Raw genomic sequence first — 25,181 nt, 5'->3', positions numbered from 1 at the left:
AGTGGGAATGGTAACATACATTTACTACTAAGTCTTTTCCTGGACACGGGCTGAGTCTAGTGGGGAGCATTATTCTTGTGGAATATGCAGGATGTTCATGAGTAGTGGTCTGTACACCCTGGAGATCCAGATGAGAGATCTATAGATCTGTAGATCCAGATGAGAGATGTATTTCCTCTGCAGAGAAAACTAAGGAAGACAGGATGTCCTGCTCTGTATGGGTCCTGGTCCTATCATGTCTCAGGGTTTTCGCTTGGTTAATCCTGCTTTATGTTACTGCAAGCACTGCAAATGCATCTGGATTCATATTATCAGCTGAAAGATTGGTTAGGCATTGGAATAAGATGCCCAGGGAGGTGGTGGAGTCACCATCTCTCCAGGTCAAGGAAGTGTTTAAGAGGCGTCTGCATGTGGCACTTGGGGATATGGTTTAGAGGTGATTATGGTGGTGCTGGGTTGATGGTTGGTATGGATGATCCTGAAGATCTTTTCCAGCCTTGAAGTTTCTGTGATATTTAAAGTTATGTTTAGCTTCTACTGCTAAGTGTGAAACATATACATTGATGTCCTCAAAGCTTATCTTTTATTTTTAATATAACAGTTTTGAAAATTGTCAAGGAGAGGCAGGTTGGTGCTGTGCTAGAGCATGGAAGACGAGCAATGATTTCCTCTGCTTCTCTTGAGTTCTGTGAGATGGGGCAGGTGCCAAGATTTTGCTGTGCCACAGCTCACTCAGTGTCATCTTATCTCACCTGATAGGCTGGGAATAATTACAACAGGATGCTGTGTGGGTGGATATGCTGTATGTATTTTAGAGTAGTCCAAAAGTTGCTGCTAGGGAGTTTGGCCCTGAAGCTGTTAGAAGCTTTGATATTACAAAGGCAGATTCCATTATCTACAGGAGTCATTGTTCAAAACACTGGTGTTTCATTTCAGAGATTGTCTGAGCTGACCAAGAGTGGAAAGCAGTCTTGGAAAATTGCTACACTCAAATAAATGAACTGCTGTGGCAATCTGGCTGTATTTTTCACAGAGCAGAAAGTGTGAGAAAGACATTTTAATACAAGTACCTTCTCCCCCTGCCCCTTCTTTGCCAAGTCACCAGAAAAAAAAATTATTCACAGTTTGGGTTTCAAAGCAACAGCCATTCTAATGATTCAATGACATTTTTTTTCCTATTTTTGTTCAATGAGGTGGAAGAAAGGTGCCACTTAGAATCACAGAATGGGTCAGGCTGGAAGGGACCACAGTGGGTCATCTGATCCAATCTCCCTGCTCAAGCAGGGTCATCCTAGAGCACGTGGCACAGGATTGTGTCCAGATGGTTCTTGAATAGCGAGGGAGACTCTACAACCTCTCTGGGCAATCTGTTCCAGTGTGAACTTCTTCCTGCAAGGAATTCTAGATATGGTTTGTTTTTTTTTTAGTTTTGTCTTTTTGTGGGTTTTTTTGTTGTTTTTTTTCTGGGTTTTTGGGTGGGTTTTTGTTGTTGTTGTTGTTGTTGTTGTTGTTGTTTTGTTTATTTTGGATTGTTTGGTTAGGTTTGTTTGGTTTTTTTTTGTTTTTGTTTTTAATTTAGACTTTTTAAATACTATCTTCTGATATCAAATTTCCACTTTAATAAAAATAGATTTTGAGCCTTGTTATGACACTGTGATAGGATCCAGGAGATATTTGTTCCTTGGAGAAACCCTTGCTGGATCAAAGCAACTCAGCATGGCAGGGCAGAGCAGTACAACATATGGTTAATGCAGAGAGGTGACACCCAGGGAAAATGCTCCGAGGGACAGAGTTACATGTCCTAACTGTCACTTGCTCATATACAATAGGATATATTTGCTTATAAATGCAAAAGACTTTAAAGATTCCCTGGAGGATCTGGCTGTCCTCTAGGTAGACTTGTGATTGAGAGACTGTGGCACAAAATGTGCTCTACAGCTCCAGTCTGAATTCTGGTAAAAAAAGGCAGGCGAGGAAATGGGAAATGCCAGGCTATCACATCTACCTTCAGCTAAATTAGTTTATTTTGGCTTATTTTTTTCCCTGATAGCCCCCACCAGCTTGTCCTACCTTGCAGAAAAAAACACTTTTTTTCTTTTCTGTCTCACTAATGGCTTGTTCATTTGAAAAATGGAAATTCAGGTGACTAGAACCTCTCCTGTACTAAGTGAATTTGATGTAAATTAGATTTAGTCAAGTTGTTGAGTTTTTTTGTTTGTTGTGGTTTGGTGGTGGGGTTTTTTTGTTTGCTTATATTGTATTTTAATAATAGAATCCCTGTACAGTGAACTAGCTTGAAGTTTTCTGGCTCAAGGGGACTGCAATGTCGTGAAGCATCTTTGCTTGACCAGAACAGAGAGCATATGCAATTTCATACAAGACAAGCAGAAAATTTGACAGGTTGTGACATAAAAAATGTTAGCTCCTTCTTTTATCAGCTGGTCCAACTGGAATGCTACACATCTTCCTTGTTGCCTCTTTGGAACTGTCATCTTCTGGATATGCTAATTCACAGTTGGTCTAATACATGCTTGGTTTTGGGCCATCATTAGTTTGAATTTAATATCTGTTTTCTCCACAGGATGCTCCTCTGGAATTAAGCTAAAGAGGACATTTCATCCTTTTTAGGAGTAATGCTCATCTGAAGTCCTAAAGCCCCCTGTTCCTTTATGCCAGGAGCCTTCCTTTGTAGCTCTTCTTTTAAATAATTTATCCTAAACAGAAGACTGATTCTGAATTACTGCTGTCAGGAAGGATCTTGGTCTCAAACTGACTTTTACTATCCCCTGTTTATTATTGATTGCCCTGTGACAATCTGTGTGTTGCATATATCTAAGCAATCCTAGTCATAAACAGTGCATAGATTATTTATCTGCAAAAATTTGGGCAAAATAAAGTTAATTTTTTTCTGTTAGCTACTGTGGTGGGTGTCACTGCAGAGTCAACACTTGCTCAAGGTTAGTGTGCATTGAGATTTGGGAATTTTTTTCCTTTTCTTTTTTCTTCCCAGTATGCTAAGAATAGGGACATATCCATGGTAACTGTATGTTATGTCATGGCAAATGTTGAATTTCTGTGTGTGTGTCAAACAGTGACAGCTGCATGATACCATTTCTGAGCATTTTCACCTTATGTATGTTGGGCAGGATGAGAAGGTTACATCATACATTACCAACTTTAAAGTATCTGAGATTCAGCATCCTGTGTTTGTACTTTTCTTCCTGCTTGGCTTTTATCTACAGCAGTGAGGTGCTGAGAAAATAAGCCTTGCCATCAAACTCTCAGAGCTTGTGAGTCTCTGGAGAGTATAATTAATGTCCTTTGGGACATTTACAAGTGAGGAGAGAAAGAGAGAAGTGTAAATTTACTCCTCCTCTTTATTATGTCTGGACTCAAAAGCTCTGTGTCCTGCTGGTTTTACTCAGAATCAAATGTCACTTCAAAACATCCTGGAATTATTGACAACTTCTAGATTGCTGAACAGGACTGTGGCAAGTCCTCACCGGATGATCATATCTGGATGGCATCCCATCCCTCAGGGGGATTTGTGAACTATACCCCCAGCTTGGTTTTGTCTGAAGAAATAACTTATAAAAGACTTTTCAAATGTTACCTGTTGATATCAGGGTGTGGAAACGTAAGCACTGGTCAGCCTGTATAGTCTTTCAATTTGCACAGGGTCAGGCACTTATTTCTTTGTATGTCTGGTCCAAACCAGCATATCAGCTGAAATGGTTCCTGTCCTGTGAAAGAATAATTGAATACAAATTTGTTTGTCTTTTGGAACATAGTTGATTTGGTTCATAATCTAATTTTGGGATCGAAAATCTCTTGCTCTGCCAGCCAAGTCACACAGGTTAGTAAGGGCTTCCTGTGGAAACAGCAGCATGCAAATGCAAAGACCAGCTCTGAAGCAAGAGCCCTGGCTTATTAGGAGTGCTCCTCCAGAAAGTGCCCAATGCAGTTTCAGGGTCTAAAGGGACCCTGATTCTCTTTAGAATGGACATCTCCACACTGTGCTTCAACCTCCTGGAGTCGGAAAGAGTTTTCCTTGCTGTTAGGTTGTCCTAGGCTGACTTGGATCTCAGCTTGGGCGCTTAGCAGGTGTCTTGTAGGGTCACCTGTACTGGACACTTCATAGCAGTAGCTGGCTGTGAGCTGAATTCTGAAGTTTTGGTTTTCTGGCGTCCCTCAAAACTCCATGGTAGATGAGAAACCCAGACACAATGTTTGAGAAGGTGTTTCAGTTCCTGCTCAATGCCTGGCACAGTTCTTTGTGTGTCTATCTTCTGCAGTAGATTTTTTCCAGGCAGTGCAGACAAATTCAAAGAATTGAGTGTGTTGCTTTGTCTTGAAGGGGGGCAATTGCTGTTGACTTTAAAATCTGAAGGGAGCAAATAGTGCTTTTTGTGAGAGACTGCAATAATAGGACAGCTATGACAAAAACTATGCTATGACAATTTGTTGGCTTTTCAACTTAAAATGTTCTTTTAAATAAATACTTTTAAAAATTTATGCTTTAAATGCTTAGTTTTATCACTGAGCACCTGTTACAGGGCTGTCTCCTTTATATCCTCCTACCTGCTAAGGTTTGGTAGCCAAAAGTCACAAAAGATGGCTTTTCTATGAAAATATGAGTATGGCTGTGAATTCTCCTTCTTTGGTCCTGATGGGCTTTTTCTGTGGGATATGTGTGTTGGAAATACAATGCAAGTTGGTCCTTCCATTATAGATATTTTTTTTTCTCCTGGTAAAGTACTGGCAGCAGTACAAGTTGATGACCTTCTGCTACTCTCTGTTGCCACTGAGGACACTAAAGGTTTTGGGATATAAAGGAATGTGATAGGCTCTTCTATGCCAGGGTAATACTGATTAATAGTCAGAGCCAGATACGTGGCTCTTCTGACATTTTCAAGGACATTGGATATATCATTTTTAGAATTCAGTGTACCTGTTTCCATTCCCATTTATTTGACTGTGGGTCCTACAAATTTAGCTAGGACCAGAAATCCTCCAAGTTCAATAATAACACACAAATTTCATTACCCATATTCACTTTTTGTCCCAGCCCAGCATTTAAAAAGTAAGCAAGCAGTGAATTTCATTATAATGTAAAATACTGGAATTATTTCTGGACATAATATTGAGACTCTAGAGACAGTAACTTTTTGATTCTTGAAGTACAAGAAGCCTATTTAGGTCATAATTTCATCTGCAATGCTACTTACTCCTTGTAACAGATTTCAAGGAAGACTCAGCTACTTTTTTTTAGAGGAGTGTTGTACTGTACTGTAGAGTGTGTTTGGTAGATGATGGCCCAAACCACATAGGTTCAGAATTTCTTTTTCTGTGTTTCCAGTGATGTTACTGGATTTACATCTTAGTGTGAACATAGTGGTTACTTGTTTGCATGAAAAATAAATCAATATTTTAGCTTTCAAAGAACAATAGCCTATAATCTGTTAATGATTTTTAATACTTTGGTTAAGGGAAAATGAGGAGATAAAATCATTCACAAGAGTACTTGGCCTGCTGAAATAGGTCAGGTATTACAAACAAATCTCTGAACAGTGATTATGCCATAGAGAACTGCAACAACAGATCTGAAAGCCAAATGATTGGATTTTCAGGATTCTTTGTGGAAGCACATATGTATAAGGAGACTGTTCTTTGGAAAATCATTGCCACAAATGAGTTACTCAGGGTATGTAATGGTCTGCAGCACCAGAAACTTCCATCTGTGCCCACTGCCCAGTCTTCAGGATGTGACTTACCTGTCTCAGTTTGCGCACACAAAGCAAATGGGTGAGACTGCTGATTGCCTGTTAACTTCAGTGCAACACATTATGAGAAGGGTGGATGTGGTATTTGATGCTTTTAGTAATAGGAATGCTCTATAGCTTGTGACCTCAAAGGGTTTTAACAACTGCAGCTTTCAAAACGATCAAATTAGTTTGGAATGTAGAATCCCCAAGGCACAGACAGATTGATTTTTTTCTTTTTTTTTTTCCGCTGGGGCCAGGACCACACTACAGGTATCTGCAAAGGAACAAGTAATATAAAGAAGCATAAAAGTATTGAAGGGAAGGGAAACCTGTTGCCTGCTACTTCCTACTTGTTCTGGGTAATAAAAGAACTACTTTGACCTGCTATAAGAAGACCAAGAGTAAGCTTCTTGAATCTCTTGATGGTTAAGTAAATTATGTGGATGTGTGTGTGTGTAGATGGGTTATTTAGAATTATATTGTGGATTTAATTTAAACTGATCTTCAAAGGGATATCAACAAATGGTTTCTTTTGCCAGGGGAAATCACCTTTTATTGTTTTTAAATGAGAATGGTAATCAGGAGGAAGTTTGGGTGAAAATTGTTTCTTGGTCTAGCTTGTTACTTCACTATTCACGACATTACCAAAGGGAAATAGCCTTGTCCCTGTCTAATATGAACTCATCAACAAGTGCTCAAAAACACATGTGGCTTGTTAGTAAAGTCTATAATTAAAAGGAGGAAGGGAAAACCTTCCTAGGACTAGCACGTAATAGGATGGGAATAAAGGGGTTAGCTTTATCCCTTGCTGCCTTTTTCCTCCAAAATCCAAATGGCCGAGTCCTCACTCAGAAGTGCTGCTCTCATTGAAAGTGTTGTTTGCCCATGAAGTAGAAGAGAAGATTGAGAACTACAACCTGAGCTGGTTAAGAAAAATAGTGCTGTGTTCTATGAAGCTGAGAAGTATGTAGTGATGAAATACCGAGGTTGCTGTAGCCTTAAGTGGATGTTCATAGCCAGCAACATGGAATGGTAAGAGCCAGAATTTAACCTAAAACCTTTAAGTAATAGAATTTGTCAAAAATGTAGCACTTAAATTTTGACAGCAGCTGAACACTTAAAGACAGGGTCACCTAATGCCCTTGCATCTCCAAGATGTTTATCTTCCTTTTATACCTTAATAGTGTTGACTCTCATCCTTGCAGTCTTTTTAAGAAAAACTGCAAATGAATGTATCCCATTTTAGGTGTATATGATACTTGTGTGCTGACGTTTTGAGATGGTCCAAGGTGGCCTCTGTTGGTAGGACTTTGTGGGATAAAGAACCAATGCCTTTGGCTTCATTTAATATTTATGTTCTCAAACATCTCTTGTCTGTTTTCACAGCAGCATAATACATATATCTTAAGGAGGAAATGGGGTTTTAATCTTCTGTGTTTTCTAAAGTATGATTATTCATAGGAAGGGAGAGGGAGGCAAGGGGTATTGTGGGCATTTTAACAGACTTAGCTGTGTTTCTAAGTTGTTTTATCTTTCAAACACAATTCCTTGTTCCTATGAGCTGTGTCTGAATCATACACAGAGGAGAAAAGGTGTTTGGGTAGGTGTGGATTTCTACCAGAATGTAGTTTTTGAAATGTTAGTGACATTAAGTGTGCATACTCAGCATAACGTATTCATTCATGGTTGGTTCCTCATTCTTTTAGCTAATTAAAGCAATTTATTGGGGCATGAATATGCAACAAAGATAACTCTCAAAAGATTTTTCTTTTTTTGTTCTGTCTTGGTTTTGAATGTAGTCTGCTTTTTTTCCCCCATATGCCATTCTGACTACTGGCACATGGTTTTTTAGTGTTATAATCTTGTACCCTCTTTCTTGAATGTCTTTGATTAAAGCTTTGTAATTTTCTGGTGATGGTTATTTCTGTAGGTTTAATGAAAATAATAATGATATTAAAAGAGAGTAACTCCTCCTCCCCAAATAGCTTTCTCTCTAGCTGATTCTTGTATTTGTTGAAGGAGATGTGTTAGGAATTTTAATACACGTTGCTTCTAAACCCACATGTATCATAATAGGTGCATTTATAGGTAGAGGAAAATTTTGTGAATAGCTAATGATGTGGGAATTACAGTGGAGATATCTGAGGGTAATCCATGGGAGTTTTCAACACTAATAACTGAGCAGGAAGTATAATAATCTCAGGTATGTATTAACTATAGTACTTCAATAATTGTGCAATCAAGACATTTAATTGTTAATGGTACTTTTTTTTTTTTTTTTTTGTCTTGCATCACCAGACACTTGACACCCTGGAAAGCACACATAAATATAGAACAAGTAAGCAGATTTGCTTCATAGAGGCATCTTAATTCAGGTGGAAGTTTAGAATCATTTGTATTCTGCTTTTGTTGCTCTTGAAAATTGCTGGAGTACTCTAGATATAAGAGTTTTTGTTGTAAGATTGTGGATTGTAGGTGTTGCACTTTTATAATGTCACCTTGTCAGCATGTACCTGATCCAAAGAGGACTGGGAATATTGTTTACAGCTGTTGGGCCACATAATTAATGTGTGTAACTTAAGTCTGTGAAATGATGCCACTTTACACTTGTCTGTCCAGAGTGGGTGCTGTGGTTGCTGAGCACTTTTGAGGAAGCTGCAGGCACTGCAGTGGGTCAGGTCCACTGCCAGCAAGAGGCAGAAGACAATTTAATAATGATACTGTCCACACAGATTGGCCAGCTGGATGCTTCCAAAGCAGGTGGTAGAGTCTTTGTACTTGAAAGAGAAAAATAGAATGTGAGAATTTTAAATTGGGTACATCATTCCCTAGTAAAAACTTATGCAAATTAGAAACCTCTCATTAAATGCAATCTAGAAGAAGCAGCTTCCCCTTTTATTTGATCAGATTGTGTGGTTTTGATTGAAATAATTTCATTTTGTACTGAGGATTTACTTTTTTATAAATTATGTTTAGTTAACTTAAATGTAATGTGAGATGTCTATCCCTGGTCTCTAGATAACACTGGAATTATACTAGTTACAATTTGACATATCTGACAAATCCCTGGTAATTGTTATCTTGGTTGAAATCTAATTAATAGTAGTATAGCATTACTGTCGTACCTCCTCTGTGAAATTTAATAGTCACTTGGTGACTTTCAGACTGTAACTGCCTGGTAGGCACACATGCTGCAGTGGTAGACTAGGAATATGCAAATCCCAAACACTCAGCAATCTGCCCTTTACTGTCACGTGCAACACTTCTAAGGAAGCTTCTCTTGCACAATGAGGCATTGAAAAGAGTTTTTTTCCTTGGGTGAGGGGGAAAAAAAGGGGGCTAATGGAATATCAGTGCACGCTGGGGAAGTGCACCTTTATTTTAATTCTCTGCATGTCATGCGTATAAATTGGAGAGACCTGGTTTATTTTTTCATTTTCTATTTCCAGATCCTCATGAAATCTATACTGTTCCATATGTTTGAACCTTCCACTCTCTTTCTGAGCCAAAGCACAAACAGAGCTAAATTCAGTAGGAAAATTTAGCTTCAGCTGAACAGTACTAGATGCTTATTCTGCTATGTTGTCTTAAGTTCCTTAGGCAGAATAAGCATCTAGTACTGTTCAGCTGAAGCTAAATTTTCCCATTCTCAGAAAGACAGTAGAAGGTTCAAGGGATAAAACATGATACAACTACTCAATGAAAGGTCAAAATTTCAATTCTCTTGTTCTGAATTCTAAAATGAGTCTGAAACAATGCATGCTGATCATCAAGTTCTCTACCAAAGCAATGGAGTTGACCTGAATTCATGCAGAATAGGGAAGAAAAAAGGAAGATGAGCATTTTGTTGGGGTTTCTGATAACTCACACCATAAGGTCTAGAACAGTTCTAACCTATTTTCAGTGCAGGTGGTTGAAATTTTTGTTTGTAAAGGACTTCCTTAGCCAACTAGACAAATTTCTGTGTTGGGGGGGTTACATTGCAAGCACAGTGCACAGCAGTCTGGGTAGACTGTAGGAGAGCTCAGCTTTGGAATATGTATCTGTGATCAAAATAGAACCATGATCCACCTAGAAAGATTAGAAGGAAAAAGTGAACAGCAAGAAGGGGCTTTTCTTCTCCAGAATCTGTAGCCGTCTCTGGCTGCTACTGGCTGGAAGTTGAGTTAGTGACTCATTTGTTACAGCTGACTGCAAGGACTAAGCCTGTGACTTTCTGGATCTGATTCAGACTTGGATGCGCCCTTTGGGGTTCTTTCATTAAGGTAGTGTGGCAGAAAGGAATGCATCATGTTCCTATGCAATGAAGTCAAGACCACCTGGGAGCCACAGCAGCAACCACAGCACTGCATAATTGCAATACAATAAATAATACCTGGTAGAAAGCACATGGACTCCCATGACTGTGTTGATCATTTCTCAGCTTATTAGTTGTTGCACATTCAAACTCTAATCACTGCTACCACAATATGGTTTTTTTGCTAGGCCACTTAATACTGAATGCAGTATCAGGAAGGCTGCCTGCTCTTTTGCCTTGTGTGCTAGCATTTTTGAGGCAATAGAAGCTGATTGGTGACAAGCAACCTCTGTTAATGCAGGTGTAAAGTTGAGTGCTGGGATACTGATAACCAAGGGAAACACTTTTCAGATAAGCAAGCTTTACATTAGTGGAAGATGGCATAGCATAATTACTCATGAGTAGTACCTTTCCCTAAGTAGTTGCATCTACCCCATTACCAGTTCAGCCCATTTCAGATGTTGGCAGAAGCAGCAGCATCTTTGCAAAAATCTTAGTGAATTAGTTTTCATTTTAGTCCTGATAAACACCAGCCTGAAGTGAAACAACAGGAAGGGAGGAGATGAGAAGTAAATAGTACAACAACTTGGAAAATACCTGGCATTCTTAAAATATAGAAAACCAAAGAAAACTAGTCACAACCTACAGGCAAACCTAACTTGTCTCTAACACACATCTAGTTTGGAATTTCATCGTACTTCTGATTGAGGAAAGCAAGACCAATTATCCCAGGAAAACATGGATTGCATTACATATGCATTCACTGCCAAAGGGGGAGAATGTCGATTACTTAACACAAAAGTGCTGAAGCCATTAGTACAGCCTTTTAAGAGTCGAAATAAACATGTGTATTATATGCCTGTAAATCCCAGTGGACAGCACAACTGGTGTCATATTCCACAGTGGATCCATTAGCAACATAATGTCATCTAACCACAGGCCACGCTAATGGTTTAAATTAGAATGTGTGTGGATTTTTTAATTTATAAAAGACACTGCTGCCTGATTAGAATAACCCTCTTCAGCATAAAGCTGCTGCTCTTGTGATACATCACTTCAAGCAATATCAATGTATGGGAAGCTGGGAAACTAAGCTTTCTGAGTATGCAAGGACCAAGAGTTAAACAAAATCAAATGTGTCCATGAAGTACTTTATGGCACATAAAAAAGGGCTGAGATGTCTTTAAAAACAACTGAGATCTAGTGTGAGGCAGGTGACAAAGGATGTACAATGGCAAGTTTGTGCAAATCCATTTTATAGCTGAAGATAATTGCCTCCACTATACGCTGGGCAACAGTGTCCCACTGACAGCAGTGGTGCTAATTGCTTGGGTAGAGAAATTGGCAATTGTCAAGGGTCTGATGCGGAAAAGAATCTGTGTAAAGCAGGACTTTAAAAATCAAAATGATGACCTCAACACAGAAAACAGAAGGACGTGTGAAACTGGGGACTGCTGTTCTTCTTTTTCACAATTGCTATAAATGCCTCTGCCAGAGGTATGGAGGCTACTGCTGCGGCTTCAAACCTTTTCAGAGAACGTGGCACTTGTACTATACAGCTTCCCACATAATTCCTCTGTGAAAGCATTTCACCAGACAGCTGTGTTACAGTAGGACACTAGTAAATCATCCTCTCCTATGGAGCTGGTGGGCAGACTGCTGGTCTTGATACTGTATGGCTGACTAATAGTACTGAAAGCAGTTCTTGCTTTAAGGTCTTCTATCTACATAGTACTCTTTCTGTCAGAAAGTGCCTATGTATTTTCTCTGCTCATCCTCTGTATCACTTATGATCTTGAAAATTCATGCTCATGTTAAGCATGATAAATAACGAGCTGCTCGCAAAACATCTCATGCATTTGGTTTGGGTTGAAGAGAGGAATAGAAAGAACCCTCTTCTGATGAGTAGAGGAAGCAGGATGGGGATCTTGTGCTTATAAAAGTTACCTGAAATAGTTCTCATTTCTCTTAAATGAGCTGCTAACTTCACCACAGAGTTCTCCCCTCTAGGGTGCTGTAGAGTGCCAGTCAGCTTTGCTCTGGTACTTTAGGAGCACTCGTTCTTACTGCAAAGATGATTTGTTCATAATGAGAGAGGTCTCCGTTTTAAATGCAGTAGTGCTCTTATCTTGGGCTGGCTGGCCTATTGGAGAGCTTGAGCAGAGCTCACAAAATATTTAGTGAAGCACATCCCAAGCTTGCTTTGCTGCTGTCCCAAGAGACACAACTTTTCTCAGTACAAACACTGTGTAGTAGCAGTACCTGTTTTCTAAACGGGTGTTCATGGGTCACTTACTAGAGAGAAACAAACCCATGCTGTGCTCACACAAATCAAAATTTTTAAGTGCCATACCCCTGAGAGGAGGAAAACTATAATCCAGTTTGTTGCGTGTAGATGATGGCAGCGGTTCAGACAGGAGGGCAGGTGGAATTGGGGTGGGAAAGTGGTCTTCTCCAATCTGTATTGGAAAAGAGAGTAAGAAAGCCTTCAGGCAAGTAAAGTATGCAAGTATTTCTGCAGTGAAATAAGCTCTAGGCAGATAAATCCTAACTCCTCACTGCACAGCGTCCCTCTGTTGCATTTTGTTCCTCTGAAAGGATTTCTGCATTCTGCTGACTATTCGCATGTTTTATGTATATATCTATGCATGTTTTAGTAGGGCCATTCATGGGACTGTTTTAATTTCCTACCTATGTTCAGTCAGACCTCCTATACATTACTGTTCATAGATGCCCTTTGGTGAAAGCCAAGCATACCTTTGGAATTTGATCTAATGTCTATAGCTGAAATACTGGCCTCTCTCTACAATGAAAGGTGATACTTCTTTTTAGACACTTTCTCAAAGCTCAAACCAACTTTCAGATTGTTTGCCTTTTCCCTGGAAGAGCTAAAGGAAGCAGAAATGTTCATTTAGCTCTCTTCAGCACAAGGGACAGGTGCTTTCTAAGAGAACACAACAAGGACGCTTTAAAAACTACCTGTAGTTGACACCCAGCACTGTGTGATTTCTTCTGGACAAGCTAAGAAGGTTATATTGCAGCCTTTTGCAGAGCTGTGGTACTTTACTGTGACTCCTGGCTGTGGGGCTAACTCTGATTCCTGTCAGGGTTGGCTGACAGGACTGGAGAAGACTTCATCATTCTCATGCTGAGCTCAAGCAGTGACATAGTTCTGGCCCTGCCCTGTGAGGCTGCTCTGTCAAGTGCTGCTCTGTGTTGTGCTATTTTAGCAATAGCATAGAATCATAGAATATCCTGAGTGTGAAGGAACCTGCAAGGATCATCAAGCCCAACTCCTGGACCTGGACCGGACAACCCTAACCAACCTCCAGCATACAGAAGCTGGAAAGGGATACTTTCACAGCCAGCCTTGGTGGCTGCACTGGTAGAGGGCATTTCTAATCATGATTCTAAGCCTGCTGTGGCAGCTGCTGTCAGGTGTTAAGCTGCAGGCTTTTGCTGCTGAGGTGTTGCAGCTGCCTTTCTGGTCTACTCCTTCACTAGGGAGCATGTCCCTTTCCATCTAGGAAATGTGAAAAATAAAGCAGGAGATAGCAAAAAAAATTAGTTCTTCACTAGCATCTCTGACCCTCTTAGGAAGGCTCATCACGCTTCGTTAGCACCTTGCTTTTGCTGCGGGGGGGGGGGGGGGGGGGGAGATCTGTGACTGCACTGTTTAGATTGGCATGTCCAAAGTCAAAGTAGCAGTGGCTGGGTAGAGTTTGTCTAGGCTGAATGGGAAGACATTGACTGGGTTTGAGCTGTGCAGGGAAATGCTGCATTCCTTTTGTGATTTCTGAATGCTGTTTTTTGAAAGCTCTTGTAAAGCCCATTTCATCTGGCTTAAAGCAAATGCCCTGATTTTGCTGTCTTCATCCTTGAAAGCTTCTGTTAGAGTGGTAGGCCTTTCCATGGGGCTTATGTCAATCTCCTTGCTGGTGATCTAGGTTGCAACCTTGGGAACCAGGAATTTTCTTTTTCAAAACGCTGGGAAGTGCAAACATGCAAAAGCTCTATTAGCATCCACTGCGAGAGAAAGTGTTAAGCTATACAAGTTTGGGTTTCCATTTGATATTGTTGTTTCAGGATTTGTCACATGACTGTGAACAGTCTCATGTAATAGACCTTGTTCTGTAATACTACCTACCATGTGCGCTTTCTGCTTCAGAACCTTACAACCTGCTTGACATTTTCAAAATTACCAAAGGGAGCTGTGCAGGAATTAAACCCCAGTTTCTTGAAATGCTTAAAAAAATTAAATAAGGCAGCAGCCCATTCTGAGATATACCCAGTATATAAGGAACACATCAGAGTTTTCTGTGAGTCTGACATCCCATCTTTAAGTGAAGAATTTTCAAGACTTCACTGAACCTTTTCCTCAAGAGGTTAGATTGCTATTAGTAAAGCAGCTAAACCCATTCTCTCTTTCTGGCCTCAGCATATAATCAGTATTCAGTGTTGTTTGGAGTCTTTAACTGAGCCAGAAAATCAGTCTTGCAGTTCTCATTTACATAAGAATACTAAAGAAATGCATGTTCCTGTTTTTTTTCCTTAATTTGACAAAAGTTACAATTGAATTTGCATTTTCCCAGTTAGGGAATTTGTTTTCACTTGGGTTAGGAAGATAAAATGTCAAAAACTGTGTTCACAAATAGAAATGCAAAATAAAAATTGGCAGCATGGCATCGTTTGCTCATCGTATTTTTCAATATCAGACATTAATGTGTAATGTAACAGAGGTGAAAATAAAACACTAAAAGTGAACATTTGGTATTGGAACATAGTTGAGATAACACTGATCAATCTTTTTGGTAGTTGTCATGTTTTTGCAGATTGTTTGAATATTCCCTCCTCAGGGGGGAAGCTGATATACTAGGGAAGTTTGGGATAACTTGTAACAAGAGCAAATGCCAAGTGGTTTTCTTTTGAGAAATTCTAGTCTGCCATTCCTTCAAGTTCTGATCTTTTCATGGGAGTCATGTTCAGAATGCCTATGTTACTTTTTCCCACCATGTACAGCTCCAGTGGGAATCCTTGACATGGGATTATTTTAGCTTGGTTATCCACAACTAGAATTCTTCACACATGAAAACAGTGTATAAGAGACAAATTAAGCATGGATTTGGCTTGAAACATCAAAATCAGTCACTGAAGTAAATCTAGAAGGGCAGCAGAATTTTCTTGAAATTGTTTTCCCTTCTTTAAGGGAGTCATCTTTCATCAGATGTCTTCTTTGGCACATATGGTTGCAGATACTTGAAGTTCTCTGCCTGGGCATGGTAACAGCAAGGAAAAGCCAGGACAGGCAGGGGAATTGAGGCTTTGAAACTGCAGTGAGGGCCCAGCATGGGGTGGGTTTTGAGTATGAAGCTGATGTGTTTCGTTGTGTTTGCTTGAGGCAAAAGGAAAAAGTAAACTTTTGAGAAGCTTGGGAAGCTTCAAAACAAATTTTATTCTCTGGTTTTTATCATAGTGTGGAATGACTCAGAAGCCTTCAGAGACTTCACTTTCTCATCATTGATGACATCCCCACTAAGCTTTTCAGGGTTGGATTGCTGCAGCTACAACTGAGCACAATAAAATATGAGATGGTTGGTATTATTTTTTTTACCATTGATCTTGATGACTTGCCTTCAGTAGTGATGTATGGGACTTTCTCTTCCATAGTAGATTCCTTTCAGCATCAGACTTGGAGAGCCTTCAGTGCCCTCGCTGTAGCTTTCACTGGAGTACCAACTTAGTAGAGACCTCTCAGTTTCAAATGATGTGATAGATTGCTATGGTGACAGTTCTGTTGTGCAAAGCTGCCAGCAAGGATGGGTTACATTTAAATGAAATGAATTAAAATAAATGAAACCAGTGCGTTGTTTTAGTTTAAAGCTTATTAGTGGTGAAGTGTAGTTCCTTTTTGAAACCTGATTCTATTGAAAATGGGACAACAGATTCTATAAGTTCTACAATTCTTTTGTGAGGTCAAGGGTTTTATGTCTCCTTATGGGGCCCTTTATCATGTTTGTACTTTCTGTTTTGAGCTAAGGTGCAACTTCAGAAGCATCCTGTGAGTCTTGGATAAATTATCAAAATAGTAAATTATCAAAAATTAAATTGTGTTCTTTCATTTCTAAGCTGGAATTTTCCACTTTCAGTTTCTATACCTTTGTTTCTCCAGTGAGGATTTTCCTTATCAGGGATCTCCTTATACAGACAGGAGGGACAGTTTCTTACTTCCTTTCTGCCTTTTCCAGACTTTAGCTTATTTATGTGGGTTTTTTTTCCCTAGAATTCTGCTGGTATGGTATACTCCTTGTATTTCCCTTCTGCTTAAGTAAAGGCACTGGGATAACACAGAGCATTTCGGGTAGTTCTCTGGCCACTTTCTCAATCCTGCCTTGTATCTCCTGCTTGAAGACCTGGCATTTGGATTATCTGTCTGCTGTAACTATGGGGAGTTTTTGTTCCCTTTCTGTCTTGTGGTCCTTAGTCATTCACTCCATGGCACTGTATTTTAGGATTTTGTATTCTTTCCCTTTTTTACAACGAACAGCTTTTGTCATGCATTTGGTTTGTTTAACAATCCCTACCATTCAAATGAATCATCTTATTCTGAGATCAAATTCATCTATGTAACAGACACACTGTTATTAACAAGCCTTCCAGTTTCAGTGCTGCATGAATCCACTTGCAAGGATTTAATAATGATCTGAAGGGAAATGACACATTGTCATCGAACATTTACACTTGATTTTTTTTTTCCTGTGCTCTACTGCTGCAGTAGTTTCTGGCTTATGAAGTTGCAAAGGTACTTATTTTTCTGTACTGCCATGTAAAACTAAATCAAATATTCTGGAGTCCTCAGTGGCTATAGAAAAATATCAGAAACAAAACCTTTTTTATCTTGCTTTTTCATACCAGTTTCTACTACATTTAAATCAATGTCAAGCTTATTAGCCTAGGCTTTGCCCAGATATCTCTTGGAATTTCGCAGAGAGGTGCAAAACATTTCAGAATACATTTGTAGTACCCATTGAATAAAGGCACTGCTAATACATGAATGAAGGACTACTGATAAATATATTAGTATCTGTCTTTCTCCTTATGAACCTGTATTCTAATCACTCCCATCCACTGAAGGGCTGCCACAAATAAATAGAAAGGACAGAATGGACCCAACCCCCACAAAAAATAATTATGAGTAAAAGAGAACTGTAACTGTATGATGAGTATGGTCTGTCATATGTATGTATGATTTCCTTGTTTTGTTTTGAAGGAAAAGGACATCAGGTGAGAAAAAGATATCCAAAATAATCCTAATCCTTTTTGGCAATGGGGCTACCTATGCTGTCACACATGAAGAGGTGACTGAAGCCTTTGCTGTGGTCTTCTCCCAAATGATACTATAAAAATGAATTTAGATATATTTGGAGTGAGATTTGGTGAAGACTGTCGGGAGGACTATAATGAGATGAAGGGAGGAGAGAGACTGCTGAGGGGTGAGATGTTCCTCAGCTTTCATTAATGACCCATGAAAGGAAGTAAACAGAACGTGACTCAGTTTCACAGATGCTGCTCCATTCCAAAGGACTGAGAATGCTTTTTTGGAGTACAAAAAACAATGCAAAGGGGAATGAGTGGGATTATCAACAAGGAGAGAAGATAGAATTAAAAAATATAGTCTGGAAGGAAAGAATATAAAAAGCATGCATTTGTCTACAATCATAGACTTTGTTAGAGGAAAATCATCAGCCACAGGAATGACCAAGGAGATGTCTATCCTCTGGCCAAACTGAAAAGATCGTTGGAGTGAAATATGGCCAGTCACTCTACAGTATTTCTGCTGTTGGTCAGAAGCAGAAACATACTGTGGACAGTGGAGCATGTGTGTTTTCAGGTAAAGTGTAAAATGAGCTATCTCCATGAAAAAGGAGTTCTTAAATCAGCAGGTCTGTTCTGTGTGGCAGGGGAGTGAGATTGTCTCCGTCTTTACCTGCCTACAGGTAGGACATTGCTTTCCTGATGCCAGCCATGTGCCCAACAATGTCAGTTATGTGAAAACCAATCTTCTGGCCCCAGCTACTGGCTGGCCTGGCCTCTGCTGGTCCCATGGAGGCCCTGTGAGCAGGGAGTCATAGCACAAGTCTATGGGGACACACTGATGGCTGGTGATGCTGTTGCTTGAGGTGCAAGGATAAGGTGATGGGGAGTTTCAAGGAGGTGTTATGCATAGCTGTAGAACCAGTTCCTCTTACTTCCTTTTGATTTGATCGTCTCTGGATTTTCCCAATGTCCCTAGTGTCTTTCTTGGGAGAGATTATGAACAACCTTTTTTCCTTATTTAAGATTTTTGCTTTCTCCAAGCCTCCTCTTGTTTCCCTCCATTCCCCCATCTCCTTTGCCATGCCTGAAGAGTCCCATTCTAACTGTGAATTCTTTGGATGGAAGCTGTTCTGTTATCTTTGATTGCCTTTTTGCCCTTTTTTATTACTGTAAGAATACTTGGGAATGTTTTGAACAGAGAGAAATTGAAAATTCTCTCTTAATTACCACCAAATATTTATTTACTGTTCTCTATCAGTGCAAATTCAGAATTCTGAAAATGGCCTAGATAAAAATTTAAAGCAGAGATGGTCAATTTCCATATCCTGCAAGTTGAGTACCCAAAAGCTCATTTGGCAAAGCACTGCACAAGAACATGAGAAATGAGAGCAGAGAAGAACTGAGGAGCTGATTGCAAATGGGTATCCTGCTGCCTCCCAGGACTTCATCTCTTCTCTTACAATAAGGGAGGGAGGTAATTGCTTTGCAGCAGGCTCTTGAAGCAGCCTTTGGCTGTTGATCTCACAGATGCTCTTGGGTCACTTTTCCTTGCAGATATGGATCAAAATTTCCTGTGCTGTGGTGTTGCAGAAGTGGTACTTTACTTTTCTGTGATCTCTTGTGCTGGACTGTGTTTTTAGGGGATTTTAAGGGCTGGATTTGGTCTCCAACAGTGCATCTACAACCCACCAGATTTGTACTCTGTGTGCTCAGATGCAAGCATGTATGGCATACTAACATACTGCTCCTACATTGCCTAATTTTAAGATTATGGAAAAGCATAAAGTGCTTCAACTAAGACAACTTATTTTTGCTCTCTGTTTTGCCATCTACTGCAAATATATTTGGCAAACCTACTAATCAATGTTGACTGGTCTACTGTGGGCTGTCTTATCTGTGTTTGACTATCTTGTCTGTTATGATTTGTTGAATATAATTTTGTTTTGCTATAGCCTAAATCTCAATGAAAATTCTTTACATGTCTGCTCACTCAAAATGGGATTTATTGAGGATGATAGAAGAACACTTATAATGTGTAGTGTTCTGAATGAAAATATGCTCATAGTACTCACACTCGTTTTGCCTCTGCATTGGTAAAAGGTTGCAAAGAGTTTGAATTAAGGAGACAAAACTGCTGAAAAGAGAACAGAATGTAGATTATGAAGGGATGAAGTAAAGTTTCTTTCATTTTGCTTTATTTCTTTCAAGACTGAGTATTTTGTCTCTAAGCTGCACAGTACTTAGGGGGTCGGTTTCTTCTGAACCCTTGCTTTTTGTAAAGAAAACTAGTTCAGTCAAGCTTCTGAGGTTTGAGCCTCAAACAAAAGAAAAAAATAGTTTTGCCTGCTCTTGTTTCCAGTCATGCGTCGCTGCTCCCTGGACCGTGAGAAGAAGAGGCCATGGGCAGAGCAGTGCAGCTGCATCAGCATCAGGATGCTGCTGGGCAGTGCTAACGAGGAGAAGCTGTGCTACAGTCCTGCCTTAGCCTCAGCCTTCCATCCCCTGCTGGCGCCTTCCTGCCTCATTTGCTCTCTTATGGTTGTGGAAGCTGAAGCAGGGACTGTCTCTTGCTAGGTGAGGGTCTTGGACAATGAAATCTTGAAGTGGACGTATTGCTGTACAGTAAGGAAAAAAGAGATAGTACAGGGGAGCTCTGGCACTGATTCCATCTGGCAGCCCTGGGGCTCAGAGTTTTTCATGATTTAGTAAGATCTTGTTGGTACTCAGAGGCCATGTAATAATAATAATAATAATTATGTTTTTCTGGGCCTTGTTGATACATTTTGGTGCATTTATCATTCTATTCCTTCCCCTCCTCCCTTTTATGGTTACTGCATAACTGTTACTTGTTACTCTTAAAAGTCTAGCAATTTTTCAGTGGTAAATTGCAAGTGCCCTGTGCTTTTGTAAATAATTCAAGATAGGTAAAAAGAGTCTTAACTTTAAAAGTAGAAACCAAATCAAAACTACACGACAATCCCCCCACCCCAATCTTTTCCCCAACAATATTCTTGCCACTTTGCTTTAATTTTTTTATGTGGCATTACTTCAATTAATCCTAAAACTTCTCTGTAGCTCTGTCATCTACACAGAAAGCTGGTGGCGTGTGAGATGTGTCAAATAAAACAGAAGTGTGCAAAGTGGCCACACTTGGTCTCTCCAAAATCATCATCATTCTCTCTTGCTGTTACACTGTGCTCAGTACCTGTCACCGTTGAGCAGGACGGGAACGAAAGACTCCAAGTTAGAAGGCAAAGAGAATGAACTCAGATTTATTTCAGATGCACTGCTCTATATATAGAGAACATTGTGCAGATTAATTTCATTGGTCTTAGAGTAAAAACATCTCACACCATTGGTGTGCAGTGAATGACGCACGGTAGCAGAACATATCTATAAACAATGTGAACAACAAGATAGATTAGAGAATTATTTACATTCTTTCCCAACTGCTTCCCAGGCTCTCACCTGGTTAGAAAACCTTTCTCTTTCTCTCTGACTGAGCTGAGAATATCTACAAGTACCTGGAGTTGTGCTGTGTCCTGCAGCAGTGTCCCTTCCCATGTGTGTTCAGAGCACCGTTCAGTGAGGGTAACTGCTGTAAGAAACACATAGAGAAAATGGCATATTTTCTACATAATACAGGAATTTGGAAAAAGCTGCTTCATTTCTTCTTTTTATTAATAAAAGTAGACAAAAAAACCTACTTATCTGCAACTAGGTTAGTTCAGGGTAAATGGTCTCTTTCGACTGAGAATAATGTTATTATCTATATTATCTAGAAGCAGGCTGGTTGTGGCTTCTTGCTCTGCTCTGCACTGTGGCAGCCTCAGAGTTTTGGGTGCCACAACATAAGGAAGACACTGAGCTGAGAGTGTCCAAAGGAGGGCAGCAAAGATGGCCAAGGGCCTTGAGGGGAAGCCATATGAGGAGTGGCTGAGGTCACTTGGTGTGTTCAGCCTGGAGGAGAGGAGACTGAGGGGAGACCTCATTGCAGTTATGATTTCCTGGTGAGGGGAAGAGGAGGGGCAGACACTGATCTCTTCTCTGTGGTGACAGTGACAAGACCCAAGGGAATGACTTGAAGCTGTGTCAGGGGAGGTTTAGGCTGGATATCAGGAAAAGGTTCTTCACCCCAAGGGTGTATGGGTGCTGGAACAGTTCCCCAGAGAAGTGATCACAGCACCAAGCCTGACAGAATTCAACAAGTGTTTGGACAATGCTCTTGGGTATATGGTGTGACAGCATATTCTGTATCTATTAATCTGGTTAAGAAGTCAACAACCTGATGAAATGTAAGGCAAAACCTACAGAGACTCTGCTTCCATTCCTCAGTCTATTAAAGTGAAGGAACAGAAGGCTTGCAGCCTAAAGCTTAATTACACAAGTAGATTTTCAGCTAATGTATTTGACAGAGGAATTTTGTGTGTAAATGATAATAAGAGAGTTCCCTCTTAGAAAAACAAACCAGAAAACTTAGAGGAAAAAAAAAAACTTAAAGAAAAATAGCTGTCAAATTATTCTGAAAACCACTAGTTACATGTCAGTCAGAGGATCTTGCTGCTCATGGCAACAGCCTTTACTGACACAAGATTAGAAGCTGCTTTTTCAACTGTCATCCAGGAGTGTACAAGAAATTGATTTTTAGGTTCAACTGCCAAACGAAAAATAACAATAATAATAAAAAAAATTACTTAGATTTGATAACATGTATGGCTTCCCCCTCATCCATATGGAAAACCAAAATTATTTTATGTGAATAAAATATTACGTTTTGGTTATTTTTTTCATAACAGTGAAAAACCAAATGGATAGTTTTTCCTTATAGGTATGTTAATTGGTTTCTGTTCTATTATGGCAAAGATAGGTGAATTTAAGCATTTCATACTGGATTTGAATATTTCATAATATTAATTATTATTATTTCATAATATTAATAAAGGGTAAAATTTTAAAAGCTGTGTGTGGCTAGGTACTGTTTCATTCTCAAAAGAGACAGCTTGAGCATCTGATAACTTCTGATTGCATGTTCATATGTTCATATGAAGACAAAAGTCACCTTTGATTTCACTCTGTTGTCACAAATAAATGAATTTATTTTTGGGGCTACCAAAGTCACCGTGCTGTAGGGTAACGGGAGCTGCCATGGAGTGAATCTGTCTGTTGACCTTTCTCTTTTCCAGCAGAATTCTGTGACTGCTGTTGGCTCTTGCTGTCACCAAGCAGGAGACATAAAACCAAGACGATAACATGGCCCAGGGTAAAAAGTCTTTTTAGCCCTTTTGGAAAACCTAACTTTCCAGTTGTTATGCTCTTGGAAGTAGCTGTAGATGTTCCTTCTCTGTCACAGCACCTCTCTGTGCTCTGGCTGTGCTCCCAGCCTGGGTGGTTGTGGCTGCAGCCTCTGAGTCACACACAGAGATGAGGTAATTTTCTGCTCCTGTGCCATCTGCACAGATATATGCAAGAGACAAAGACAAGCAAATAGCAAAAAATCAGAAGACCAGGAAAGAGAGAGGAAAAATAAGCAGCAAATGTTAATCACTGGTGGTAAAGCAGTGCTTAAAAATGCTTTTAGTTGCATTAGGTTGATTTTTCTCTCAGGTTTGTTTGGTCAGATTTAGAGGTAATGATTTTCATAACTTTCTAGATGACTTCAGTACATGCCTTGCAATCTAAGGGAGAAAGGTCTTTTATCTTCCTATGTACCTCAGCTGTGAGACTGGTTTCATAGTAGTTAGCTTACCTTTGTCTAAATGAGCCATGTGTGACAGTGCTGAGAGCTCTGTTCTTTTCCCTTGCCACATGGCAGTGTTCACACCTCAGCTGTTCCTTGCCAATACATATTCAGGAGGAAGTTGCAAGAGCAAGGAATTTTTTATTAATATAAAAAACTTGTTTTTACTGTCCCTGTGTAAATTTGTACCTTTTTTTTAATAGCTGCAATTGGATTTTTTTTAATGTAATCACAGGAATCCAAGGGTAGGAGACTTCAGAAAAATGGAAACCATTGTGAGGATCTCAGTCAAATGCCTAATGATTTTCAGAAACATAAGGTGAAAGAGATGCCGATTTTTGCTACGTGGACATATTTCAGCGTGGGTTTGACATAAGTGAAGGCAAGACTTACATGTAATGTGTAAATATCTCTCCTAGTGATGGGGATATTATTTAGGACACACCTGCAATTTTGGATGCATGTGTTCACTTCTGTAAGTCCAGTAAGTTTCTGTTTGGTACAGTGTGTATAATGCCTTTTGCGATAGGTGACAATATATGAATAAGCCTTTCTGAATAAAAGACAGTTTCTCTGCAGCTCTGGAAGATCTCATCTCCTTGCAGAGAAACTTCAGTAAGTTCCTAAGGTTTTCAACCCAAGTTGCATGGGCTTCTCTTACACCTTGCCCCTCTTTGCTGCTTTTTTTTTTTTTCAGAATTATTTCTGCTCATCAACTAACATGAATTCACATTGGCTGCTGCTCAGTGCTTATCAAAATGGCTTTGTTCTGTAGAAGCAGCACAGAGGAGAGATTCCAGTGCCTTTCCCTCCAAAGAAAAATCTTGTATTGTGTAAACCTTTCCTTTATGTTCTATAGCAAATGGAGCTGTTAAATATGATATTAAAAGAGGCATAACTGATCACCTCCACAGAAGCTGAAAACTGTTTCAGAGAACCTTTCACAAGACAGAGCTGAGGGCTAATGTATGTAGTGCCATGGGAGCCCCTTGTTTCTAACAGGTATTTTTCAGCAGAGCCTGTCAGTGGAAGATGAGGCTCTCGTCTGTCTGCTTTTAGTGTATCTGGAAAGTAGAGCTCCAGGCAGCATGGTGTGGATGTGGAGGGGTACAGCTGCTTCACAATGTGAAGCTTGGTCTGGTGTGTGCAGAATGAACAGAGGAGAAAAATCTGATGTCTGTGTGTATCCCCTTCTTTCCTCCTGAATCTGCCCTGTTCCATCTGAGCATCTCCTGTAGTCATAAATACCATTTTTTCCTTTAATGTCCTGTGAAAACACAGGCCTGGGGAGGGCTGGATGTTTCTTTGCTCAGAGGAATTTTAATTGTTGTTTTTTTTTTTTTAAATAAGGAGAAAGATTAGGAATATAGAGCATCCGGGTCAGGCTAGATGTAGAGGCCACAGACTGTGAGCATGGACGTGCACACATACGTGGCACAGGGCCACTGGGGCTTCTGTTTTCCCTCCACCTCAAGTAGTGGCAAAGGTCCTTGTCTGCTTGAGCATTGAGATGAAGGACAAGCCAAGCAGGTTGTGTTGCCACCTGTGGCATGGCTCCCTAGATGACCTTTAAAGTTCCCTGATGTCTGAGCAGGCAGGTTGCTGGAGACCGGTGCGACCCTCATATAAACTGAGAGTATTTCAGCTGTCCTAACAGGGATTTTCCATTAAATGCATTGGGTTTGATGCATTGCCCTCCCTTTCCTTCCATCAAATCCGTTCTCCTTTGCTCTAGCTGGGGGCATTATGTTGTTCATGAAAGTACAAACCCTAAGAGCAGTCCTGGGACAATGGCAGGGTTTGTGTTTGCTGTTTCCTCTGTGGGTAAAGAGGGAAGTGTTATTGAAATCCGAAAGTCTGTTCAGCTTCAGCTGCAGTGGCCCTGCCTTGGCCTTCACCTGTAGCTTGTTGCTCTACAGGGCTGAAAAGTAAAGTGGTGTCACCCATACAAGGGGAAAATGGAAGCAGTTGCATGACCCATATTAATGTGTCTGCTCTTGGTCTAAGGCTCTGCAACATGGAAAATTCGTGGGGATTTTTTTTTAAAAAAGGTGGCTTTAAAAAACCT

Source organism: Vidua chalybeata, chromosome 4, assembly GCF_026979565.1.
Source record: "Vidua chalybeata isolate OUT-0048 chromosome 4, bVidCha1 merged haplotype, whole genome shotgun sequence".
In the NCBI taxonomy this organism is placed as follows: domain Eukaryota; kingdom Metazoa; phylum Chordata; class Aves; order Passeriformes; family Viduidae; genus Vidua; species Vidua chalybeata.
This window is presented reverse-complemented; position numbering follows the sequence as displayed.